This window comes from Lissotriton vulgaris, chromosome 3_1, assembly GCF_964263255.1.
Source record: "Lissotriton vulgaris chromosome 3_1, aLisVul1.2, whole genome shotgun sequence".
Lineage (NCBI taxonomy): Eukaryota > Metazoa > Chordata > Amphibia > Caudata > Salamandridae > Lissotriton > Lissotriton vulgaris.
Window position 1 is genome coordinate 1,333,183,832 of NC_141689.1, and position 27,579 is coordinate 1,333,211,410.

Here is a 27,579-nt window from a genome sequence, read left to right on the forward strand (position 1 = left end):
CTACGAGCCATTCAATGGCCCTGCTGTGGTTAGCAGACCAGAGGTTTTCAGTGTTCCTGCTGAGCCAGATGCCCAAATATTGTGTTGAATCATTTGCCCATTTGAGCAGGAATTTGGTCTCGCAGGGTTGAGTGGCATCCTTTAAAGGGAATAGAATGGATTTGCTCCAATTCACCAGAGAGTCCCCCAAAACGTATAACTCTCTAGTCATAGGGTCTAGATTCTTATGTGGTTCGTGAATAAATAGTGCAATGTCGCCGGCCTACATGGAAGTGACCAAGGAATGTGCAGAGAATCCAATGGCCCGTGGGTATGATGTTGGCGGAGTCCTGCTGCCAGGGGTTGGATGGCGAAGGAAAAGAGCAACGGCGAGAGGAGATAGCCTTGCCATGTGCCTCTAGTAATTTGGATGGAGTGGTAATCTGGCCATTAAGTTTGATGCACGGAGTGGGGAGAGTATATAATAGTTTTTATTCAACTTTTTTATTTTCATTTCATTATCAAAATCATACATACAACAATCAACTATATTCTTCTCCGTATACAGCAATAGATTACAAATTTCCGGGCACCGTCTACTCCACAAGGTCCAGTAATATTGTGCAAATTTCAGTCACTTAGTAAACAACCCTCCCTCACCTTTCCCATCCCTCCTCATTATGCTTAGTGGTTCCAAACTCAGCACACAATGCCTCCCCTTTTACGGGTTGCTTTCAGGGGTCAATGATTCACATGGTGGTTCACAAACATTTCCCCGGGATTCATCCCACTTCCCCCATATTCGCGTCCACTTTTTAGGGCAACCCCGATGGGTGTAAACTGCTTTTTCAGCTACCATCGCTATGTCCATATCGTTCTCCCATTGTGACTGTGTTGGTATCACCCCAGATCCCCAATTTCGTGCAATATTTTGTTTTGCTGTAGCCATCCCCAGTGTAGCCCATGCTTTCAGCCCAGAGTTTAGGTCTGTTGGTTGCCATATATTCAAAATCGAGCATCTCGGGTCTGCCTGAACCTCCCCCCCACTTGCTTCTGAAATCTGATCCAGAACTTGTTCCCAATATGTTTGTATCTTTGGACAATCCCACAGTATATGGAAGTACGTGCCAATTTGTCCGCAACCCCGTAGGCAAAGTGAATCAAGTGGGTGTCCCAGTTTGTGTATTGTGGTGCGGGGATAGTATATACGATGTAGGACTTTGAGCTGTACTAATTTCAGGTGAGACGGGATCGCCACCTTCTTGGCTGATGCCAACGCGTCCATCCAATCCGAGTCTTCTAAGTCCCCCAGTTCCACCTCCTATTTGCTACGTAGGATCACCGTAGGATCTGGGAGATTATTTACTAATTTGCGGTACGTTTGTGATATGGCTTTTTTGTCAAGGTGGTCAGTGAGGAATCTATCTTCGAGGGGTGAAGCATCAGCCAATATAGTGCCCGGGGGATAGCGCTTTGGAGTGCATGCCTGATTTGGATGTATCGGTATAATTCTGAGTCTGCCAGTCCATACTTTTCCTGGAGTGCTGCAAATTGTATGATTTCTCCTCTTACCCACAGGTCGCCAATACTTGTGATACCTATTAGGTCCCATTGTTTGAACCCCTTAGTGTTTGCCAAGGTGCCCAGTCGACGTGTCTCCCAGAGTGGAGTGGACAACGTAAGCCGCCCTCCCATCCCAACGCTCTCTGGGCAGTGTGCCAGATTTTGACTGTGTGGGCCGTTGGGCCTGTCAGTGCGTGACGTCTCTTATTCGTGTAAAGGGCTCTCATCAGACGATCTACCGGCAATACATCCCTGTCCAGTCGATAAGCTGGATCGTCGTGTGGTGCATGAAGCTATCGATTGATAATCACTAGCTGCGCAGCCCAATAATACAATTTGACGCTTGGCAGAGCTATGCCGCCGTCATACCAACTTCGTATCAAGTTGGATTGTGCTATGCGAGCAGGTTTCCCGTCCCATAGTAGAGTCGCTACTTCTGCGTTAATGGCCTTAAAATACGAGAGTGGGACCGGGAAAGGGGTATTTTGGAGTGCGTAGAGGAACCTAGGGAGTGCTAACATTTAAAAAAGTGCTGCCCTTCCTAACAGCGTCAGCGGGAGGGACCGCCAGTGGGAAACGTCGGATTTCAGTCTCTGTAGGAGTTTCATGAGGTTTTCTTCCATAAAGATATTATCTTGGGGGGTGACAGAACCCCTTGAGGCGCAGCAGATTAAGGGAAGTGTTGCGACCGGGCATGAAGCCCGATTGGTCCGTGTGGGCCAGCGTCGTAAGATGGGGCTGTAGACGTAGCACCAGTGTTTTTGCCAATATCTTTGCTTCTGCGTTTATAAGGGATATCGGTCGGTAAGAGGAGGGCTACTCCGGGGGCTTACCCGGTTTATGTATTGTCACAATAGTAGCCAGTCTTTGATCCCTGGGTAGTGTTCCCTGTGCTAGGCAGTCATTGTACATGGTTATCATATGGGGGGTTATCTTGTTTGCTACCTTTCTATACAATTCTACCTGCAAACCATTGGGCCCCATTGCCTTGCCCGTATGTAGTGCTGCCAATGCCTTCCCTACCTCCTCTGCCGATAAGTCGGCTTCAAGCGTTTCCATGTCTTCTATCGGTAGTGTAGTTAGTGGTGTGTTGTGCAAGAACTGCATGCACTCCTCTTCTATTGCTTCTACCCGTGGTGTGTAAACTTTCTCATAGTAAGTTGCTAGCTCTTCTGCAATCAGCTGGGGATTGTAAGTGTGCCGTCCTCTAGTATCAGTATCCTCTAGTATCAGACCCACCTAGTCGCCCTCTCCTTCTTCTCGAGCCAAGCAAGCATTTTCCCCGTTTTGTCACCTAGTTCGTATACTTTGTGCATTGTGCCTGAGTGCCTTACCTTGGCCATATCCTCGGCGTAGGCCCTGAACTCCTGCGCTGCTAGAGTCAGGGTCTGTGTTGTGCTTTCGTTGGAGTCTATAGCGTGAGCCCTCTCCGCCCGCAGCGCTGCAGCTTCTAGGGATTCAATGATTCGCCTTTGCTCCCACTTGTGCCGGGTGATAGTCGAGATGGCTTGCCCCTGGATAACCGACTTGTATGCCTCCCAGAGCGTGCACGGGGAATCTACTGTCGCTGTATTTTCGGCAAAGTAGAGGTCTGTGGTTGTTACTAGGGCCTTTGCAATTTTACGGTTTTGGAGAAAGCCGTGATATAGGGGGTAGATTTGCTGCCTTTTTGGGAGTTGAGTAGTGTAGGTGAACTGTATCGGGGAGCTAAGTGTTCAATCGCTGTGATTTTCTCAGGGTCTATCGCTAATATTAATATGTAGTTTACGCGGGAGAGGCTATTATGCGCCCGAGTAGTAAGTGAATTGCTGTTCCGTGGGGTGTTTGAATCTCCACATGTTGGTTAGTCCCATGGCCCCAAGAAAGTCCCTAAGGGTCTGGCTGGATCTATTGTCCTCTCTGGGCGGGCTCCGGTCGATGGATGTGTCACATACTGCGTAAAGATCCCCCCCCTATGATCAGTTCGCCTTTGGGTATGTCTAGTAAGAGTTTACAAAGTTCATGTATAGCTGCCTGGTGAAGTGTCGGGGGAATATACACTGAGATCATGTTATAGATGTGCCCCTCCCATTGACAAGTGAGCGCAGCGAACCTCCCATTATCATCCATCCATGTTTTCGAGACCACTAGTGGAGAGCTTTTGTGAATCAGGACGCCTACCCCCCTGGATCCCGAGGAAAATTCCGCATGTGCAGCCATTTTGAACCCCCATCGGTTTAGCGCCTTACATGCCAGCCCTGTCAAATACGTTTCCTGAAGCAATACCTCTGTGGGGGCCTTCCGCTTTAGATATTGCAGGACTAAACCCCTTTTAACCCCTTCGAGGCTAATGACGAGCTGGGCTCGTCATGGCGCTTACCTGCCGTGCGCGGATGACAAGGCCAGCTCGTCATAAAACAATGTAAAACAATAATCCCCAGTGCAGGACGGGAAAACGCCTAGCAGCCATGGGGTTAATTTTGTGACCCAACCCGTTAACATTCCATGATATAACTGTCAAGGTGGGGGGGGCTGGTCATACGTGGAGCCTGGGAATCACGTCCCGCTACTTCGTTTCGTAGCATAGTGTTCGTGAGGTGAATTGTACTTTACGGTGTATTTGGTCGTCACCTGTGGTGTATGGGCAATCCGTCTGTACAGCCGCCCGGTTGGATCAACAAACCCTTCCCCTGTTTGTGCTCCCCGTGTCCATGTCCACATGAACATCGATCTGAGCAGAGACTGTGTAACTTTAGCCTGTAAACAAAACCGCACAAACTTTGTGTTACTTAATCCCCTAGCCCCCCACCCTGCCTCCCTGCCGGCGGATCTAAAACCTTCCACCTCCCCAACTGAGCAGAGCGCTTACATTCCCCCGTAACCTGCATAACTCTTGAGGGTGAAACCTCGTCGACCCTAAGCAGTCCCCCATCAGGAATTAGTCCCACTATTGTATATTAGGTCCGATAATTCCTACCTCTTGCAGTATTCGTTACCTGTTCGGTTGTGACCGCCTTATTCTGCAGCAGACTTCAAGTTCAACATTTCTCACAGGACACCACCATTAAAGGTCATTGTACCTAACTATGTGGCTAAGACTCCTAGTCCAACTTTAGTTCATAGTTTGTGCAGCAAACTGCCATGTTGTCCATCCTTCAGTGTCCATCCACCGTGCAATGTCTTCCTTCATCTGGCTCACTGCGGGCTGTGCCTCCATTTTTGGGTCCTCTTGCAGGCCGCCAACCCTCCAACCAGTCCCTCGCCTCACCTGGGGATTCGAAGAACCAGGTCTTCCCTTCGGATTTTACTCTGAGCCGTGCTGGAAAATCATCCAGTATTTGATTTCCCTGGTTGGAAATGTGTTCTTTACTTCCGTGAAGCTCCTCCATTGCTGCGCCACCGCCGCCGTGTAGTCAGGGTAGAAGGTGACTTCCAAATTCTAAATCTTGATCGGTGGGGCAACTCGCGCTGCTTGCAAAATGGCATCTCGGTCACGAAAGTTAAAAATGCGCGCCAAGATGGGGTGCAGTGGATTCCCTGGGTGCGGTCTACCTCCAGGCACGCTGTTGGCCCGTTCCACCGAAATGTAATTAGATAGACCTCGTGGTTTAAGCTGGTTCTGGATTATGTCCTCTACGAAGAGGTCGAGGGCCGGGCCCTCCGGCCGTCTCCGGCACGCCAACCAGGCGTACATTATTGCGTCGGGATCTACCTTCTTGTTTGTCCAGCTTATTCTTCAGCATGGTGTTATCTTGCTCCAGCTTGCGCACTCTGATTTGCAGGTCCGCCATGTCTGCCGAGAGTCCTGTCGCTGTTTTTTCCACTTCTCCCAAGCGGTCCGATACTTTGGCGAGGTCAGCTCGCATAAAGGAAATGTCTGTGGAGATTGTGGCCATGGAGGATTACATCGTCTGCAGTGTCGCCATTACATCTTTGAGGGTGATTTCCTCGGTGGTCCCAGGGCTTTTTGGCATTTGGGCAGATGACTGTAGCGCGTTCCCTTTCGCCGATTCCGCGCTGTCTTTATTGTAGGCATATTTCTCCAGTCTGGGAGCGTGTTGCGCCCGTGCCTCCCTGCCGCTCATTATGACTTGCCGTAGGACACTTTATAGTAGTCGATCTGGGGTCTATGATAAGCAGTATATCACTTGGTGTTTGCGCCGCCCTCTCCACAATAACACCTTCCTGGAACTGGAGCCGGGCAGTCTTCTCTTGCACCCCCCTTTTCAGACCCCGGCCTATCTCCTCTACCACTTTGGTGGGGGCTCCCTTGGTACCTCGTGCGTCTCCAGTCGCTGTGCCCCAGATCTTAGCCTGAGTATCTTGTCCGAGACCACCTGGGGCCCACGGCGCCGAGTCCCTCTGGTACACAACAGGCGTCAAGTTGCTTTTATGGGTGCTGGGCCCTACTGGCAATTAGTCCCCTTTATTTCTTGGGCCGGTGCGTCTCCGTTCCACTCTGGGGCGTTGCTGGTCTCACCAGGCCCGCAACAGGACCTCTGCGTGCCTTCACCACTATCCCGGGCTCCGGGGGTGCCTCCGGCCTTCCGCTCCGCTCACCTCTCGGCATCGGACCTGCTCTCTGCCTTTTTTGGCGCTCAAGTGCGCTCTCCTCTCTGGGCTGTGGTCTCCGGGGGCCCTGGTGCCCGTCGTAGGCCCCGCTTTCTTCACCGATATGCGATGCCTCTGCAGCCGCACTTTCCTCCGGGCCCCGGATCTAATTTAGCCTCCGGCTCCGGTTATGTTAGGCCACGATTTTCACTGCGGTGGATCTCTGCAGGGGTAGGGTTCTCCGCGATACGAGCGGGCTCCTCTGGTAGCGGAGGTGCTCCGGTCTTCAATTTTCCGCCAAGGCACTAGATTTGGGAAGGATAATTACTCAGATTTTGTGGGGAAGCTCGTCGGGTCACGGAGCTCTGCTAAGCTGCGGCCATCTTGGCTGGTCGCTAGCCACGCCCCGTATATAATAGTTTAATGTTCCAAATTAGACCCCCACTGAGGCCCAGGCTAGCCAACAGAGGAAACAGAAAAGGCAATTCAAGAGAGTTGAATGCTTTTGTCGCGTCGAGAAGTGCAGCAACCACGGGGAAAGTGGGATTGATTTGATGTAGCACTTAAAATATGGTTCAAAAACCTTTGACCAAAAAAAAAAACTTTGACAAAAAAGATGGTGCGAAGATTATATGAAGTAGCACGGCCAGGGATGAAGCCAGATTGATCCGAGCGCACTATTAACAGCATGAGGAGGAGCAACCGGTTTGCCAGCACCTTGGCCAGTATTTTGTTGTCAGTATTGATAAGTGAGAGTGGGCCACAGGAGTCACAGTACAAGGGGGATTTATCAGGTTTCAGTATGAGAGTGAAAAGCGCCTCACCGAGGGAGGAAGACAGATAACTTCTATGAAAATGTTATACATTTCCACCAGGTGGGGGATCAGGAGTGGGGCATATTCTTTATAAAAAGTGGGAGTGAGGCCATCTTTGCCGGGGGCTTTATTCAACAGGAAGTCCCGAAATAACCTGGGCTATTTCCTCATTAGTGAAAAGAGCATCAAGGTATTCCTGGTACGCAGGGCTAAGCCACAGGAGCTCAATCGAGTCAAAATATTGTTGGAGGGAGTCAGAGTCCTCTACGGAGCCTGCTGTGTAGAGTTGGGAATCGAAGCTAGCAATTGTTTTTATGATGTTGTCTGGTGCAGTTATTCTGTCTCCCGATTCGGAGCAAATCTCAATCATGTAGGTGGACGCCTGAGGCTTACGCCGCATGTTGGCCAGCATTCTGCTCGAGCATTCACCCTCACCATACCTGTGGGCCATTGCCTTGTAGCCCAGGCAGCTAACTTTGCGGTCGGCTTCAGAGTGATATTCGGAGGTTTTGGTCCGGATGTTAGCCAAGATATCTGGGTTTGGGCAGTAGTCCCTGTCTAGGGCTGAGAGTTAAGCCTCCAAGCATTTTAGTGTACCCATAATGGCCCGCAGAACTTCAGCCTGCTTTGCGATGCACACCCCTCTGATCAACACCTTAAAAGACTCCCAGAGAACGTAGGGGGAATCAACCAAGCCTGTGTTAAGCTCGAAAAAAATCTGTGATGGCGCTGTGTACTTCTTCCCTAAAAACAGCGTCACACAAAGCATGTTGCGGGAGACGCCAGGAGAACATGCGTTGGCGGGTCAGCGAGATCTTTAGCATGAGTCGGACCAGGTCATGGTCGGATAGGGTACTGGGCATGTATTCGGTCGATGTGGTCCAATTTGTGACATCTCTGGTTGCTAGCCATTGGTCAATGCTCGACCAGAGCAATGTGTCGGGGAGATGCATGTGCCTTTGGCTTTCGTGGAGTGAGTATGTTGCCATAAGTCGACAAGGGTGTTGCCCTGTATCAATGTATGAAGGGTGGCCATGGCCAGTAGATGCTGTGTGCACAAGCCAGTTCTGTCCAAGGTGCTGAGAAGTGCAACATTGAAATCGTCCTTCCCCCCCTAAATAATAGGATGTGAGCCGCAGGAGAAGATCAGTCTCCACTTGTTTAAGAAAAAGTCTGGGTCGTAGGGATTGAGACCATAAATGGCAGCCAAAAGTTGAGAGTAGAGTGTGCCTGCTAAAATGACGTATCTACCTGCAGAATCTATATATTTATGATCAGTGCACCTTGGCAGACCCCACCTGATGAGGATAGTGCCCCCCCTAGCGTAGTTTGAGTAGGCAGCCGAGTGAGCCTCCCCCCAGTGGCGGGCCTTGAGCCTGGCCGTGGTGAGGTGGGTCTCCTGTAAAAAACATACATCAGTGCTGTGACATGTAAGATAGGCATGAATGAGCCTCGACTTCCGATGGTCATTGATGCCTCTGATATACCAAGTTATACAAGTAACCTCTGCCATCCGGATGCATCAAGTCTAATGTGTGCGTACAAAAGCTACTGTGGTAGTCCGTGTACGAGCGTGATATCTTTCTACTCATGTATTGATGTGGAGTGCGACAGTGAACAACAGATGCTGGACATACTAGACAGTTAAAAAAAAAACAGGTCCCGCAATGGGGACCTGAGTCATGCCCCCAGGAACAAAAACCCATTCCCACCCTCCACTCACTCCAATCCCCAAACGGCTTGAGGAACATTCCCCCGACCCACCCCCCCTCAGCAAAAAACAATGGAGGAACAGTCAACTAATGGGAACCATCCCAGGCGGTTCAGCCGGGCCATCACTCCTTTGGACACTGGGTGACCGGGGGAAGGCAAACAGTTCTAGCAGTGAACCCATATAACACAGTCAGTACACCCAGGGGGAGAGCAGTACAAGCAATTGAAACAGATGAAAAACAATATCATCCCAGTAGGGCATTCAAATGTATATGGCTGCAGTGTACACGTAACAAACAAGGAAAAATAGGGGATCAATCATTATCACTTAGCTGGCTGTTCTCGTCCAACGATGCTGAGACCACTGCTGGTACTTCTTCAGTGGTTTAGCAAACAATGCGGCTTCTTTAGGGTCCGTAAAGTAGCGGGCCTTCCATTCATGTCTGCCCTCAATTTGGCTGGATAGAGGAGGGCGTAAGTGACTTTGAGCTGTTGGAGCAGTCTCTTGGCCGGGAGGAACTCTCTCCTGGCATTTTGACCATTCAGGATGAAGTCTGGGTAAAATGCTAACGTATTGCCCTGGTGGCCTTCCGGTAGAAGGTGTCCCGATCACGGTAATTTAGGATGCGGGCAATTATTGGTTGTGCTGCAGCTCCAGGCGGGAGTCAGTGACCCAGCGAGCGGTGGGCACGTTCCACAATGAAGTACTCCAATACTGCCGGACCAAAGAGTTCACGCAGATGGACTCCAAGTAGTCCTCGACTCATTGCTGTGGTCTTCGGAATCCCCGAGATACGGAGATTGTTCCTCTGGGATTGCGCCTCGAGGTCTTCATTTTTGGTGCTTATGAGGTCCAGAATCTTGTCCATTTGAAGTAGTTTTTGTTGTGCCTCAGCTGTGGAGTCATCAGCGTCAAGACACTCGGGCCTCTACATGAGTAATGTGGTTGTCGTGGGCATCAACGCTTTGCTTTACCTGGTCTAAGCGTACCTCCAAATGGTCGATTTTAGAGTCAATAGTTTTTAGACTGTTCTTTACACGAAGGAGTATTGATTTAATATTGTCGTCCTAGGCAGCGGGTGACTCTGTCTACATGTCCTGATCACCGCATCCTGTAGCCTGTTGGCGTAGCGACCAGCGCGCCTGCTCTCAAAGTTCAGCTTAAGTTGTTTTTGGACTGTTTTCCCCATGGCGAGCAGAGGGCAAGGGGGGCAGATGTATGAGCACAATGGGTGGAGAGCACTGCCAAAAGTTTAGTCCCGGGATATTACGAGGGTTCCAAACGGGGGCAAAGGGCACTCGTGAACCAGCCTAGTTTGACACACTAGGCACCGTCCAGGGTCCGCAGGGAGGCAGTTGTCCCGCCCAAGGGCCTTAAGAGCAAACTAGGATGGCGTATCCAGCAAGGAGGGGGGATAGATACCAGCGTCCTACCTCACCCACAGTCACGCGGCCTGCAAAGCCCAAGGACCCATGCAGTTCAAAGAGGGGCGATCCCAATGGATTTCGTAGGCTACCGCCACCCAATGAGCAAAAGCAGTGCAAGCCACAGTTGCCTCAACACCAGGCAAGGCTAGCAGTGATGGCCAGCTGGGCGAACCCTCCCAGAGCAGCAAAGCCAGCAGGAAACAGTAAGGCGGCTCTACTCAACAGTCGCCAGTTCACAGTAGAATCTACTCCCTGCACCACAAGCCGCCAGCAAATCTGCTCCACTTCCGCTTTGATCCAGCGGGTGACCAGCAACAGGTAATCTAATACCACATGCTCCCCTGGGCCCATGAATTCATTCACAACACACTGGAAATATCTGCTGGTGTCTTGTTTTGTAATTCACAAGATTAGTTATCTTTTTGTCCATGACAAATCTTTCACTGATCAAAAGTTCTTTCCTCTGGTCAATGGACCATTGGTTGGAACTAGTTGATGGTGAAATGATATATGATTACAATATACTTACACATTGGAAATGATCACAGAGTCAGGATGTCTTTTAAAATGTTATATTAGATTAAATTCATGTGAACCCCTTACACAATACAGAACAAACCCAGTTTCTCACAGGAAGGAAGATTCAAATAATAAACTTTATACTCAATTATACTTTGCAATGACACTGCAATGACACTGCATGAGAGAGAGACGGTAGAGAGACAAGCACATAAGCGCATATACCGATATAGATATATTTACCAGGTATGGAGTCGAAACCCACTCCCAGGCCTAGGAATTGGAAGGGGCCCCCCAGGAAAGGGCTGGCGAACAAAGACTTCAGGTCAGGATTCAGGACAGGACAGATTACCTCTCTATCAGAGCACCCCTCTCTGACACTCTCTTCCTCCTCGAGATTCTTCAGCGATCTTCTTCTAAATTAATTTTCTCAAGATAATTGGTTCAGCAATTCCGCATCTCTGTCTGGAACTTCTCCGTGCTCTCTGACAGCATCCCGGTCTCCTGAGCTCTCAGGTCTCACATCTCTCTAATTAAAACTACCTCAATTATACCTTTCTGTATGCTAGTACCACCCATTAATGTTTCGAATTGATGAAACTCTTAACTCAGATTGGACTGGCAAGGGTGAGGTGATCCTCACACCAAGCTTATTTTCTAATATTTCCTTTCAATTCTTTGTTTGAAATCCCACCCCTTAAGGTTATACATCAGCCTTTATTCCCACCCGTATTCACAATGTACTTGTCACATATTAGAAGAAAATAAACAGTAGTTCTCATGCATTTTAATAGACAGTCGTTCCGGTTTCCATGAAAGTTGCAACTTGCAGCCTTGGACGAAGTTCAAGTTAACATCACTTCTTTCAATTCGGGTTCACTGCGCATGTTTGGTAAAACGAGAGGCAACAGACTGTTGTTCGAGACATATGGTCCATAGCAAGCACTATTGAAAGAGTCAAAAAGACAAATGTTAAAATAAAAAATAAATGATTTCACTGTATACCACCTATCTCTACTCTAATCCCAATTACTTATTTTTATTCTTCCCGCATTAGCATTAGTACAATAGCGGAGTTTAGTTTTCCAGCAAGCAGGTGCCAAGCATGTGAGTTTCAAGCGGCCATTTTATTAGCTACTGCGCAAGTGCATAAAGCTGCCCTCCAAGCATAGGTATGTCATACTACGTAGATGTAGTTGACGCATGCGCACTAAAGAATTTCGGTTAGTGGCCATTTTAGCATCACTCCTGAGTTATTGGTTAGTAAGACACATATGCAAGCTTCAATCTTATACATAAGTGTCATGTAAATGCATGTTATTTCCACAATATAAAATGTAATACAGGGTTAGCAGTTACCGGAGAGAAGTGTTTCCAAGTAAGTCTCTTTTTCAGGAGTCCTTGCTCCATCAATCCCCTCTCTGATGGCATTTTAAAGCCATCACAAAATGTACCCATCCCTCATCAGACACTAACTTAAGCATTTCTCAATTTCTTTTCTTTTACCACTCCTGTTCTCATTTATATTCTTTCATCCTTTCATTTGCTCAAATAACTTGCCTTTAATTTCTTCCAACTGAATTTCTTCATCATTTCTCTTAATTGCCTTTCCATTTATTTCATATCTTCGCTTTCTTAATTTATTAGTATAACACTTACACCATATTATTATTGATAACACTATTATTGCTATACCTACTGTAGGAAATACTACTTGTCCTAGGAGACTTTTCCCTATATTAGATAACTAATTCCCTACTGAGAATATACTTGTTGTTAGTTTTTCTCTTAAATTATCAACTTCCAGTGGTTTAAGTTCCTCATGCATTTTTGTAATATTCATTATGTATCCTTTAATTTCAATACTTTTTTCAGGAATGTAACTGCAACAATGTTTCGCCTTTATCATTTTACAGACTCTGCCCTCTTTAGCTAAGATTACATCAAGCGCAAGTCTATTTTGCAAAGCCATAGACCTAATCACAACCATTTCTGTATTAATCATCAAGAAGCCTCCAGCAGTATCAGACGATAGACGATCAACCACTGTTGACAATTGACCGATTCTATGAGAATTTAGTATGACTTCCACTGAAGGTATCAATGCACTGAATATTTCAGCTATTATTTCACTGGCTGCCTTTGGATCTCAGAATTCTTTTCAAGACTCTTTGCCTCACCCATAATGCTTATTATGGTTTGGACCCTGATGCTATTATAGCATTGTTTCAGTGCTATGCCCCTACCAAAAATTTGCTGGTAGTTCCGAGATATAAAAAGGTTAGGTGGGGAGGCAGGGCCCTCTCCACCGCTGCTGCTAGGCTGTGGAATGCTCTTCCTGATAAGTATGAGACACAAAACCCGCTAGTCTATTTCGCAGGGCTTTGAAAACCTGACTCTTCTCTCAATCCATGATATGAGCATTTTTTTCTGGCTGTGCGTGGTCCTCTATAGCGCCTTGATGCCCTTGGGCTAAGTTCGCGCTTTACAAAATTAATATTCATTTATCAAGCTCTCATAATATACATGAACAGACCGTTCTGCGTTCTGGGTATTTTCACGACTTTCGACCATTTCTCCTGCTTCACTGGAACGCCTTCTTTAAATATTCAATAACTTCATTATAGTTCTTTCAGGTTCCTTTTCTGGCCACTTAATCACTGTCTTACATTGAAGCCAAAAATCCTTGGTTTTCAAAATTGGAAACAACGTTTCCAAATCTGCCCATAAAACCTATAGCACACAACCTGATCAACTTTTGAATACAACTACTCTCAGAATTGGAAAATCTTCCATAAAAGCCCATGAATTATCCATTGCACATGGATGTTTGTCAGGCCCGACGATCCAGGATCCTCTATTGGTGGAAATTCCCCTTCAGCAGTACAACATATTAAATAATTTGCACTACGTCTGTCTTTCTAAAGGCTTTGAAACCCATTCTTGTCTTTCGATATCTTCCCAATCCCTAATTTTCTCCAGGAGGTTTGCATTATATTGTCTGCATAATAATTTTCTTTTATAATTCAACTTTTGAAAATAATTAATTAAATGCTATCAGTGCAAATTATAACACTGTGCGGAGGCAATACAACAGCCTAAAGTAAGTGCAGTCAGCTCGGTGACAGGGCAGGAAACACATTGTACAAATGTGATGCTATGACAATGCATGTTAAAGTGCAAACAGCATATGCTGCACACACATTTTCTTCAGTCCTTCAATGTCTCTTAAACAAAGACTATGGGCAGATAGAACCAAATCAGCTTGATTCAGTGGCACATCTTGAATGTCAGGTATCACTTTTGTGCACAACTCGATGACTTCCAAACAATTATGTTCTTCTTTATCATTAAATTTCTCTACTTTAGGATGTGGCAAAAGAGTAGCAGGAATTAAAGTACCACGTCATCTTATTGACACAGTTGGGGCTTGCAGAACTATTAGCTTATACTTGGTTAATTATGCCTTATTTAGATCTTGTCTCCAAGTTTGGGCTAAAAGTGTCTCTATTGAGTGTGCCACACACCCAAACAATGTATGACCCAAATCCTTTGAATCACATTGGGTGATGACAACAGCAGTAGCTGCAACCTACCACAAATTTCCAGGAAGAGCAAAAGCAGCTGGATCTTTGGTTCCAGAAAAATATGCAGCAAGTCTATTGCCACTGCCCTGTGGTGAGAGACAACAGAATAAAAAATACAAAAATAATTCTCTCTTATAAGCTGGCATTCCTAGAGTGCGTGTTGTGCACACCATGTGTCTCAAATATAGGATGGCCTTCATGTATTCCTCATCCCAGAGCACTGGATTAGTTGAATTGCTATGCGTCAGTCTCTGCTGTGTAAATTGTAACACTGTGTCCTAGCAATACAACAGACTCATAAATTTGAGTCTTCTTCTAGAGTTTCGAAAAATGCAGATAATTAATGTATACAGAATGAAAATACTTGTGAGGCATTTAGTACATAACATTTTGCCAGCAACCAACAGGAACCAAGATCAATAATGTTACATGAAAATTAAACATTTTCTGATGATTTCCATCTGGACACTTGTAAAATACACATTAACTATGATTTTCTGTGTAGGCATTCATTCCATTCACAAAACTTTCCACATGGAAAAAGATAACTTCAAAATAAATTAAATTAATTAATTTCTTTGCACAATATTTTTCTTGCACATGCTTCAGGCTGAAATGCAGCACCACATAAAATTAAACAATAGGAGAACATTTGTGATTCTGTCAAAATGGGCTGTAGAATTATTCCTTATAATGTTACATCTGTTAGCTGTGGAAAGATACAACAGACCTGGGTCTGAGAGCACCATCCTTCGAAGCATACTTTCTGGCGGCACAGCTGCAATGGTTATCACCCTGGTCGGCTGAGTTCCATATAGGAGAAACAATCACTGACGAGGGACGGGTACCTCTCACAGCAATAAGAAGAATGCTAATGCCTGGTACCAAACAGATGCACACTTACCCCCTGCAGGTGTCAATAGCCCGCATGTGCATGATAAAGGTACACCGCATGTCAAGGGACAAACCCCCATACTCCCCCTTACTTCCACTAGCAGGGCTCCACCAAAAGGACAAATATTAGACTATTTGAGCCCTTCAGGTACGGACTGAGCACTCAGTCACCGAGGTGGAATCACTCTTTGAAGACGGACAGCTACGGACCTATGACCAATTGGTGGAGGTATACGACCTCCCTCTGGGTCAGTTCCTGCTCCATAGGCAACTCTTAGATAGTAGCTGTCAATGCTGGGATTTGACCGAGGGGGAACCTCCGACACATCCGGTGCTACACACAATTCTGCTTATGGGGGCTGGTAGACACCTAATTACCTGGCTCTATAAGGCTATCCGGGAACTGATTCTTAAGCCACTGCACTCATTGAGGCAAACATGGGAAAATGAAGTGGGAAGGGCATTTAATGATAAGGAATGAGAAAAGGCTCTGTAATATCCCAAAAAGGTTTCCAGAAACGTGCAATTCAGAAACGTACAATTCAACATTCTCCATAGAGCATATCTCACGCCCCAACGCCTTCATCTTTTTTATCCAGACACCCACTTTGCATGCCCCCATGTCAGACCCATGAGGTAGGCTTCAACCCTATGTTTTGGGATTGTCCCACTATCCAGCAGTACTTGAATAAAATACACCAGACACTCCGAGTGACGATAAAAATCACGGACATCTCCACATGGGTAACATGTGCCCTCGGGGTATTCCGCAGGCGAAATTCTGAAAACGTACAGGGGAGCTTCGCATCCCTAGCTATTCTCGTGGTGGAGAGGGGACTGGCCATGTATTGGCAGGCCCAGGAGGTACGCCCGGAAGCAACCTGGGTGGGCGCAGTAAAAAAATGGGTTGCAGCAGAGGAAGACGTGTTGAGGGATGAGGAAATGAAAGGAATGCTCAAACACCCCATATCTCTGGAATGGGCACAACTATTGCATCAATTCAAACACGAAACCGCACAAGCGGACTAACCCGAGGCTTTTTAGCCCCAAACATCACACCTTTCCCCGATTGGACCGGTAGAAAACCATAATAGGCTAGACCCAGGTGTCAAGAGCAGACGCCCCCCCTTAAAGATCATGCCAGTTAACTTCCCCAGTTCACACCCACAGTTTGTAGTCATTGCTCTCCATCTGCAGTTCCAAAGCCGGTGATGGCTAAAAGGGAACGCATTCACTGTATATTACACTCATTTGGGGATAGACATACCTCCATGACCACAGGAAACTTAACCCAACCATGCTCTTCTTCATGTAGTAACAAAGTAATCGGACCTACCAAGAAGATAACACCCAGAATGTACCATTGAGAAATGTTAATTAGGCATTGTACGAAAAGATTTTGTAAATTCAAATATCTGTAGCTATCCTTCTTTTGGTGCGTACATATGGTGATATACTATACCTGTACTATGTTAATTTGTTATGTAGAATGCTAAAACCCAATAAACAAATGTAAACAAAAAAAACTGAAGTAGAATCTAACAGGGACTGAGGCAAAAATACAAGTGCCATCCTGAGTGGGGGGCTTAAGCAAAATGTTAGAAATAAGATTGAAGGTTCCCATAAGACAGTGTATTCTTACAAGTTTTCTTTCAGAACCTCTGGTTTCATGAAAGATGGCATGTATTGGGTTAAGGAATTCAGATCCTGCAGTTTACTAGTTAATGTATCTACTTTCCTCCTATTCTATATTTTGTTTTCACCAGGTATCAGTTTATACAGATCCAATTTGGCTTTTTGTTCCATGAAAGAAAATAATATTGAGTACTACCCAAATAAGACCTCGACTGTTTCTTGTAGACTTTTTTGGGAGAAATTCAAGCCCTGTTTTCTCTCAGGTTCTGTGCTACCATGTATATAACACTGATAGTAAGTAAGTGGATTTTCAAGATGTCAGTTAAGATACTTTACATTGTAGCAATATACAGTTATTGCCAGTATCAATCAGCTTTACATATTGCTGGTGCAAGTGTTACTTTGCTGATTGAACCGCCTTTCTGAACCACTAGCAGAACAGTATTACAAGTAAGGGCATATAATTTTTCTAAAATGTAACACTTTAAATAATCTCTCTTTCTTATCAAATTTTTGTCTTCCCTTCTGCATCAAGGGATTATTGTCAGTGTTTCTCATCTAGTAACTGCCACAGACACAACTAATTTTTTTTCAAATGATGCAGTAAGATGGTGGACAATCGTGGTTTTGGTACCAGAGCTTTACAAGGGTAAAAGTAAATCTATGCGAGAAAACACTCTGCTAGCAAATAAGTATGACTAACACTGTCTATATATTTTCAACATCAAAGTCTCTTCACTACTGTTTGTAATTGGCGGTCTGGTTCTTCACATCACTAAAGGGCTTCCTTGACAAAACATTTTTTTTCCTAATTGTGCCATCTTGTTCGCAGCACTATGGAATCTTATTTTGTATGGTTCTTGAGCTGAAATGAGATAATGGTTGGTTACCTGAACATATATACACTTGCTCTAGACACTGGATTATGTAGTCTGGCATCCTGCTACGGTATTATTCAAACATGACCTAATCTGGTAATCAAGGGAGTCTCTGGAAGGTTAGGTGTGGGAGCTCTTGGAAAGTTCCTAACTTCCTAGGAGATGCTTTGAACCTGATAAGAAGTAATTCTAGCCTGCTGGTTCTTCTTGAAGTTCCTCTATACTTCATGTATCACATTTACAGAGGTAAAGGTTCGTAGCTGATCAAAAAAGTTAAGCTACTACTTCTGAAAGAGAAACTTTAGAATATACCACTCGAAAACCAGCCTACAATTAATGGAAGAAAAGAACCTGAATGCTTCTCAGGATTGGGGCTATTAGAAGGGCTAAGCGAGCCCCCTATTAAAGACATCAATTATGCTCACAAGTTGGAGGACTAATGAAAACATGAAAGCTGTTGACATATAGTAAAGTTACCAGCAATGCATTATTCTACATGTTAAAATGAAAGATCAAATCTAATACTTTTTATTCGGTTTCATACGAGAAAACGATGAAAGTTAAAACATACAAAGACATAAAACCCAGTTACATTAAAAATACATTTTAAATTTACAATCCAGGTGCCAAACCCCACAATTTAATATATAGAGGCCAGTATATAAAAAACACAGGTTAAGATAAAAGACAGAATTTAATACATATAAAACATAACATGCAATTATAAAGTGCAACGTGCAATGTGGGACATTTCTCTCTTTACATGTTTGACCTTGTAATGTGGACTAAGACTTCACAAACTGTCAAAAACCTAGTTATCCAGGCACTAACTAAGCCTCCAGACAGCCCGTGGTTTTTACAATAGATTTCAGATACTCCACAATAAAAAATAGACAATCCTCTTAACAACTGCAAATAGAAAAGGACAGGGCGAGCCTGAGTAAAATCCAAGTTCTTTAAAATGGGAACCAAAAAATGCCTCAGGGGAGTTTCATAAAACCTATATATAAACATAAAGTGCAGCAAATCCTGTGAAGACTGGCTGTCACAGTCACAGGGTGCAAGCACTTGCCCTCTCTTGCATCCCTTGGGCTTTGCTAACAAGAGGTGAAAAAGATTTATCCGAAACTTTGTTAATAAAAACCTCTCATGTATAGATAAGGACCCTATGAGGTAGGGCTCCGTTAGCTGGGTTGTTTTAGGCCTTACAAAAACTTCCGAACACTTGGTTTCTGCACCTCCTGTTCATCCCTTTCCATTTTCATAAGCGTTAAAAAGCTAAACTAATTGATTCCACGTCTTTCTTAACAATAGTTTCGGGTTTAAAAAATAAATCAGCTCCCCCTTACCCTTCCAAACTTCTTCGAATGTAATTTAACCAGGGAATTTGCATTGCCTTATCAAGAGACTTGCACTCCAGTAAAATCAAATGGTTTAAAGTTAACTCCTCCTTCATCCAACACACAAGAGGACGTAGAGGAAGGGTATCACTTAGCAAGGGGACTCCCAGATCCTCATGGGCGGCTAGGTTAGATAAACCGCAAGGGACACATAACAACGGCTTCTGTAATTTATTCTCCCTCACCTGAAGGGCGTTCACAGCGATATGTCCCCAAATTTTGCTTCCATAGCTGGCTACAGCGATACTTTTGGATTGATTAACTTTTAACATGGCTCCAATAGGTTTCCTCCCTACGTTGGATTCTAAGTTCAAAATTGCTGCGTTTACCCGGACAGGTCCCCCTTTTTCTTCACAATAAGTGGCCCCCAATTTACCTATCATCTAGGAGTTCCCCAAGATAAGAATATACGTTCGTGTGGGTGAATCTTTGGTGGCCGAATACTAAATTGATAACTTTTTGTAGGTTAATGTCCCACTTGCATTATATAAGATTTTGCGTTATTTACTGCCAAATTACGATCAGTCATAAATTTGGAAAATGCATTTAGTAAGATTGCAATCCTAATGCGGTCCTAGAACAAAGAATGGCATCATCGGCATAAAGTAAAACAGGGATGCTGCACCTCCCTACACATGGAAAGTCTACCGCCGTGACTCTAAGAACACTGTCCAGATCATTAATATAAAAATTTAATAAAAAAGAGGCCAGAATACAGCCTTGCTGGACTCCCTTCTTAATCTCCAGATCCCTGGCAACCCTAAGATCCTTAGAAACCCGAACATTGGCCGTAGTGGACCTATGCAGGTCCTCTAAAAAGTTAACAACACTGTTGTCCACCCCCATTGCCCTCATGGACTGCCACAATTTGACCCTGTTGACACAATCAAAAGCGGAAGACAAGTCCATGAAGGCAAGGTAAACAGTGCTTTGGCGGACAACTGTGTAGTTACTCAATAACATGGAAAGGTTGAGGCACTGGGCAACCGTTGACCTCCCTGGTCGGAATCCAAACTGGATATCAGACAGATCCTTGTGCTCCTCCGCCCTGGTAGATAATCTCTCCAGAAGAATACGACCTATAACCTTAACCACGTAGTCAAGAAGGGAGATAGGCCTATAGCAACGAGTGGTATTCCTATCGTCCTTTTTTAAGTCAGGAACTATAGTGGCAGTGGCCCAGGACTGGGGACAACCATTCCTTGCGGCTGGGTTAAACACAGCCACAAGTACCGGGGCACAGCCACAAGTACCGAATGTCATCTGGGCCAGGTGCTTTGTTGGTAGAGAGCCCTGCGATGCCCATCTCCACCTCACCTTGATCAAAAATTATTACCGGGGCATTTGAATCCCGAGGATCTTGACAGGGACAGGGGTGATCCATAGGGCTCGCGAACATTGATTTGAAATGCAGCACCCATTCCTCCTCTGTTATGTGTGCGTCTAGAACCACCCCCCCCCCCCATTTGCTGATCAAAAAGAGGGCTGTTAACGATACTCCAGAGCCTAGAGCTATTACTGAGGGTACTTGAGTCTATCCACTCCCTCCATGCCTCCTCTTTCAGAATACCCTTCCGTCTAACCAGGGATAATTTATATTCTTTCCGGCAAATACACACCTGGGTTTGATTTCTAGGTTTAGCGGCCGGGGCTTTCCTTAGGTTTTTCTCAGCCCGAGAACAGGACGCGTCAAGCTATCTGGGCTTGGGGCGGACTGTCCTGCCTGCAGGGATACTTAAAAGATCCCCGACTTTGTGGGCCAGAGATTCCTAGGCACCAATAACCTCGCCAGGAGAGGAACCAACCACAGTACACTGTACTAGCTCAAGGGGACAGGATTCTCTAACTGCCCGATAGAATTTGCCTGGGGAAATCTGGGTCCATTTCAGACGTCGTCTTCAAACTGAAGGTCTGAGAGTACCCCTCGATACTGTATCACTACTCCGTGCTGACCATAGGCCCCTCATAGAGATGCAAAGGGGGTTATGATCACTAAATACACTCTCCTCAATTTTAAAAGAGCAAAATATTGATTGTAAAGAAGAGGAAGTTAGAGTAAAATCAATGAAGGACCCCCTACCTCTCCCTTTGCAAGTGGGGACAGGAAAAATGGCGTGCAGGGCAGTTAAGGACTTCAGGGATATCATGGCAAATTAATTTAACAGGTTATTCAACAATTCTTCCTGCACAAGATGTTCAAAGTGAAACCCCTTCATGCGCGGACAGTCCATTTCAGAAGTACAGGATACCACTGGGTTGCCACAAGGGTGGATATTAAAATCACCTAATAACATGAGGTTATATAAAATAGACTCAAAAGACTGTCTTATAACTGAACCCAAAGAAGTGATATTACAGGCCCCGGGAGGATAAGGCACAGAGTTATAAAAATTAATTAGACCCTATCTAGTGTCTCCCTATTTTACCATTAGTGCCAGTATTCCCGGGCAAGAAGATGGAACAATCCGAATCTGTCAATCAATGGCCAGGGAGATATATGTGACTAAACCACCCTTGGGTCTTCCACTAGCGGTAGGAGGGGCTGGGACATAAAAGGCCTCATAACCATCCAGGAATAAGTCACAGTCCACCAACCATGTCTCTTGCAGGTTGAACACCTGGAATTGCTTCTCAAAGTGCAAACATAGTGGGTCCTGGAACTTGTTGGCCAACCATGCAATATTCCAGGATAAAAAAGTAATAGCTGATACCCTTTGACTCTCCTCGACTACCTCAGATGAAGACTGCTTCTGAGCAACAAGCTCAATGCTTTGTGACCTAGCATTACCTAGTCAATCACATTCCTCCAACCCCGATAATGCAGAAAATCTATTGTTTAGCTCCAACAAAGGGCGAGCTGCGTGTAAGACAGGCATTACAGGTGGTAAATGAGCCCCACGGGTAAACTGCTGTACTGGAGTTGTTCTTGAAACCCACCCACCTCAGTAGGCTTCCAAATAAGCATTAGAGTGCATTTCATTTGGTAAAACAGATTTATAGAAAAAGCCCAAGGGGAGTGCCCTAATAACAGATCCTGGTTTGGGGTGACAAGTATCCCTAGGCAATATCCTACCTGCAATGTGAGGGTTATCAAAATTAACAATTACACAATCACTCATGCCTGATTTGCGGAAGTTCCAGATCCAGCTAACCCTTCGGGCCATAATGATGTTTTTAGCCACGCAAGCACCCAGGGTGGTGTTATGAGTCAGCCAGTGAGTTATTTTATTTTTCAGCTGCCCAAAATCCTCATTTACCCCTCGGGGGGAGAGATGGAACACTCCCCACGACCACTACATAAGGAGTGGATTCAGGAGGTAGGTTTATTACTGGGAGACTCGTTTGCACCTCCCTTATCTCTACCCTCCCATCCTTGGGTCCATGCCTGTCATCTAAGCCGTTCATAGGTATGAGGGTGTTACTTCATGAGTCTACTGTTGTAATCTTATCCTTAATTCCTGGGTCAGCAGGCTGCAAAGATGGTGCGGTTAAGGGATGATTTAAAGGCTTTTATCATACAAAAGAATGGGGACTGGGAGCGAGATAGAAAAGAGGAGGTCCAGTACCCGTGCTCCCACAGTATCACGTGTCTACACTAGGGAGGGTCACAGTTCCTCAAATGTCAAAGGAATACAACCTAAATTATGGTTCGTGAAAGAGATAGAAGAAATGCTGGGTGGTCAAACTCGCAATAGCTTGGTTTTTAAGAATGTGGTGGGGGAATTCCTCCTTTTGGATATAGTGCCCTCACACACCCTTGCGGGTGTCATGCTTCATCACAGGGCATTGCTCCTCGTGTGGGTGGTGCTGCAGTCCCTCACGGGCCTCGCGAGAGGGCTCTTTAGCGGAGATCTTTTAAGGAGACGCTGCAGTTGTGCATGTGGGTGTGTGGGCCTTAGGAAGATGGTGAATGATTATGTTAAAATTACCGGACGGTACCCAGAACCAACATTTATTCGGGCGACCGTATGGTAAATTAAAAGGGTGTGGATCCTGGAGCTCCCCTTCAAAGCAAATGTAGAGGGCGGATTTGTGACTCACCGCTGCTCTCAGGATGGGTGCTGTAGTGCAAAGATCATGTGTAAAATCAGGGCAACATGTTTCCCGCATTCAAGCGGTCCCTAAAGGATCCGTTGGCGCTTTGTCAGGACCGAGAAGTGAGTGAAACACTAAAAAGATGGCAGGTTCCAGGCAAAGAACCTGTGAACCTGTAATACCTTGTTCCTTAAGGTATAGAGCGTCTTGGCGCTGATGGTGACTCTCACTGTGGGTACCTATCCCCAACCTTGTAAAACAAAAAGGATGGAGAGAGAGACACAAACATAAAAGATCAACCAGTTATTGTCATAACAGGGTGTTTCAGACTCTTGCACCCTTTCAAAATTGTGCTGTGCTGCTTGCATGCACACTTACTGGCCTCCTGGTCCTGTTGTGAAAACATTATTATGTGAGACCGAGTCTCGTGATACATCCATTCATTGTGCAGGCGTGTGAGGTTGTTATGCTGGGCACATGCACTTTGCAGTTTGAAAAGCGGCTACCACCACTAGCGGACCGGGTGAGATCAGAAGAAAGTTCACTGTTTAAATGACCCCTGGAACCCGTGGAGATGGATCTCTCTAACCAGGGCCAACAGTAATGCTTCCTGCCGAGGCAGTGGGCCAGTGTGATCATGATTATGGTTCAGGTTCTGTTCATTCTCAATCCGAAGCCCCAATCTAAACATGCCGGTACTAGCGTGCACAAACTAAACTGCCAAGTGGTGTTACACTGTAAACATACATACATACAAGAATAAAAATGCAATATAAACCTGGCCTACCCCTCTTAGCGGAGATCAGGCTCCGTTCACACCCATACGGTAGGAGGCAGAGTAACTGTTTAAGCGGGGAAGAGAGGTTAAGTGAAGTCAGAGTAGTCCCGCAAAATCGGGCGCTATTCAAAATCGTGAGTCCCGCCTTAAAGCTCGCAATGTCCACAGACTGTTACTTCCAAGTGCTCGACTCACTCGTCTCTGGAGACCTACCCTTCCGTGCTGGTGTGTCGGGATCAGAGGGGAACGGTCGCTATGCACTCTTAAATCCATTCTGCCTGCAGGCACCGTCCGGGACCCCCTGGGCGGGTCTACGCATAATGACGCGTTACATGGGTGTGGCGGTTACACTGCCCAGTGTGACTCTAATGAAAATCAAAGATGTACGGCGGCCATCTTAGAGTGGAGTAGTAGATCCACATACTACCCATGTTACAACTGAAGTGTATTCAAATAAAAACACTCAGGGACACACAAATGAGAAATAAATGCATAATTTTCGTAAAACCATTCCACTAAGTGTAAGCACAAAGGTTGACCTCAGTGTCAAGTGTCCTTGCTGTAAGAACACTTGATTGGTCATTCAAGAATAAGAATAAATGAGTTACTTTTCATAAGGCACTGACACTAAATGTAAGCATGAAGTCGGACTTCAGTGTCTAGGTTCCTTACTATTTGAAAATGCGATTTAGTAATGATACTACGGTGCACTAGGTACTTGCATGAAACATTGAAATGGACGGTTGTACCTCTACGCGGTGCGTGAAGACCATGACATTGGTCATAAGAGTGGAATCTTGAAGGTGGTCAATGAACAGTGAGCCACTCTGTCATGTATGTGCTAGACTAGAATGTTCTGTTGGTGGCCCCATGTCGTGTACAGAGGTGTATGCATTCTATATGGAAAGTCTCTTGTTGGGGGAATCGACCATGATTGGGAGGGCGGGAGAGACATGCCCCTGAGGGGATTGGTAGTCGTTAGACGATGATCATGGTGTAGTATGATTCGCTTAGTGGTGTGTACGGTGAAACTACCTCATTTCTAGTGTCTTGTTGCAGCATTCTGCGAACACGGAGGTTAGGGCAAGCGTTGTTTATCAGGAGGCCAGCTTAACCCATCGGATCTCATCATTGAGTCTTTCCGTGTCACATCTTAGTCTGTGGACCCACCGAGGTTCCTGTCTAACGAGGGTTCTGGTAGTCTAATTAGGGTTTGAGTCAATGATGGTCCATCTCATACTATTAGCAGGGTATTTCTCTTGTGAGAAATGGACAAGCAGCTTAGTATTGGTTTTACCCCTCCGAATTGTGCTCTTGTGCTCGCCAATTCTAATCTTCACCTGTCTTGTTGTCATACCTATATACCTCTTGCCGCAAGGGCAGAGAATGGAATATATACAATTCTTGGTGTCACAGTTTGTATGTCTGGTTTGTCGCCAGGGTGTCGTGAAGCCTAGGTCAATTTCTTTTGAGGCTGTCGTTTCAGCACAAGTTGCGCAGGAACCACAGGGGTAATGACCCACAATGGGCGGTAAAGCCCAGAGTGTAGGTTGTCTCTCTTGGGTAGGTTTTGGTCGAGTGTGGACATGATGGTCCCTCAAGTTTTGTGTACGTTTGAATGCAAACAGTGGAGGGGGGCCAGTGTGAATGTCCCTGTCCTCAGTATATTCCAGTGTTTTTTCACTATTTTCTGTATTGCGTTAGAACTGGGCGTAAATGTGGTGACACACATAATGATCTCGGATTTGGGCCTCTCCCTCACTTCTAGGAGGGCAGCTCGCGGATTGTTTCTTGCCCTCTTGTGTCCCTGACGCATGATTTAAAGGCTACCGCTGATTAGTCTGTAACTCGCGAACCCATGCAGACTTCTGCTCAGGGACTATACTGGGGGCTCCTGATACATGCATTGCCTCTGCAGGGTTACTTGACACTAAGCTATCCTCAAATTATTTCAATCTCTCAAGGATAGGCTCAGTTTAAGATCTAAGAGCTTGGACAATACTAGCTGGAATTCTGTTCACGCCCCAGAGAGATCTAATATGGGGGGGTAATAGGTAAGGGGTCTGAATCAGAACGAGTGATATTGGAAGCCAGATTAGATTTCGCTTTCTTCACTTTGCCCACAATAGCGTGAGTTTTCCTTTTAGTGCCTATACCATGTTGCAGATTCCCATTCACAACCGGAATTACCCCCTACACTTGAATGAGCAGAGGGAGGTGTCTGCACAATATTACTCAAACAGCTGCCCATTTCCTGGCTCTCAATCAGATCATCACCCTTGTCACGTATTACAATAACAGGCAAGAGTGGCAAAGACCTTGTAATTCTATTAGAGACTGCAGGTAATGATCTAGGAAACCCCAAACCACCTTGAGAGTTCGAACAGGGCCCAGAACAGTTGGTTTGACCCGTGAGTTCATTAGTGCTGCCCTCCCGTACCACTTGCAACTCATGAACATCCGTGGAGGACAGGTTAGAGGAAGCACTAGGAGATCTCGAGAGGCGCCTATTCCCCTTCTCGATCTCTTTGTCCAACACAGAGGCAGCCCTAAGCAGGAAAGAATCCATGGTGGAAACTGAAGAAACCGATGCGGCAGCTCCCACCTTGTAGTGTAGTTCCTATATTCCCAATAGGCTATGCGCATTGGAATAATATAGCCTATAGACTAGACGTTGGACTGAGGTCAACTAGGTCTCTATCGAATATACTAAACTTAATTGTGTGTGTGCCAGCTAACTCAGAGGTCACTAGAAACGTTCTCGAATATACAAGAAAGGATTAGTTTCTGACAACAGCATAAACATGACAACTTTGTTTCCCAAGAATAAGCAATGTATCTCTAGGGTCGCGGAAACAATAGATAAGTATTTCACTCAGTCAGTCTTGCATGCTTCGTTTCTACAGAGTTGCAGAGAAATAGAGAGACGGGCGTTTTCAATAAAAAGGTTTATTGAACAGTCTTCTTTCTCATGCAAGAGAAGTGAACTGTTACAGTCGTTATGCAGACTGCAAAGTATAAGGCGTACAGCGAGAATAGTATTATAAAATAATACTGTAAAAGCATTGTATGGTTTTTTTTTTCACAGCAAATTTTATTGATTGAATTAGGCAGAATAAAAGATGTGGCTCCCCACAGTCAGGAGATCACCACCAAGCATCTCGGTTCAATTTGCATCACAAGACCAATGTCCAATCAAGAATAGAAGAAAAAATCAATAAGAGGAACCCCCTCCCCCGCCCCTACCCCCGCCAACCCCCTTTACCCAACCACCCTGCTACCCACCCCTTATCCCTCCCTAACCCTGTGCACTTGTGCATAGAAAGCATTTTGTACTCTGTTGTGGCGTGGTAGGCATGACGCAGTTCACAGGCACATACGGCATCTTCCACCTAGATATCTTCCTCTTGTTCTGCCGGGGGATCTAATGTCAGCCCCCTATAATCTGCCCACCTCTTCCATATCTTAAAGTGCTTACGGGGGCATCCGCTCGCTTCAAACACTGGTCGTTCTAGACCCATACAATAGTCCAGCCCGGCCCTCCCTGCACTCAGGGGGGGGGGGGGGGGCTCGCTCATTCTTCCATGCTCGGGCCAGATCTCTTTTGGCAACCAACAACAGTAAATGGCGTTTATATATGTTCCCACCAACTCCCTCAAGTATGTGGAGCAACCCTAATCGATGAGTGCGTGGAAGGTCCCATCCCAGAACTTCAGACAGGCAGCTCCATACACCCCTCCAGAAACCAATTAGTCTAGGGCATGACCATACCGTATGCAGTAGCGTACCCATTGCAGCCCCACAGCGCAGACATTCCGGTGACCC

At 45.8% G+C, this 27,579-nt stretch overlaps 1 protein-coding gene and 1 long non-coding RNA gene across 7 annotated transcripts in view; one reads left to right on the plus strand and one right to left on the minus strand.

Moving 5' to 3' along the window:
• NRG1 (neuregulin 1) overlaps window positions 1-27,579 on the plus strand; it is a 1,782,260-nt gene that overhangs the window by 1,469,832 nt on the left and 284,849 nt on the right. The gene's annotated exons all lie outside the window — the stretch shown is intronic.
• On the minus strand, window positions 10,482-24,063 carry LOC147727835 (uncharacterized). The gene is made up of 3 exons (XR_015309520.1): window positions 23,968-24,063; window positions 14,144-14,220; window positions 10,482-11,492 (listed from the first exon to the last, which is right to left on the minus strand). It is a non-coding gene; the product is annotated as an uncharacterized LOC147727835 (long non-coding RNA).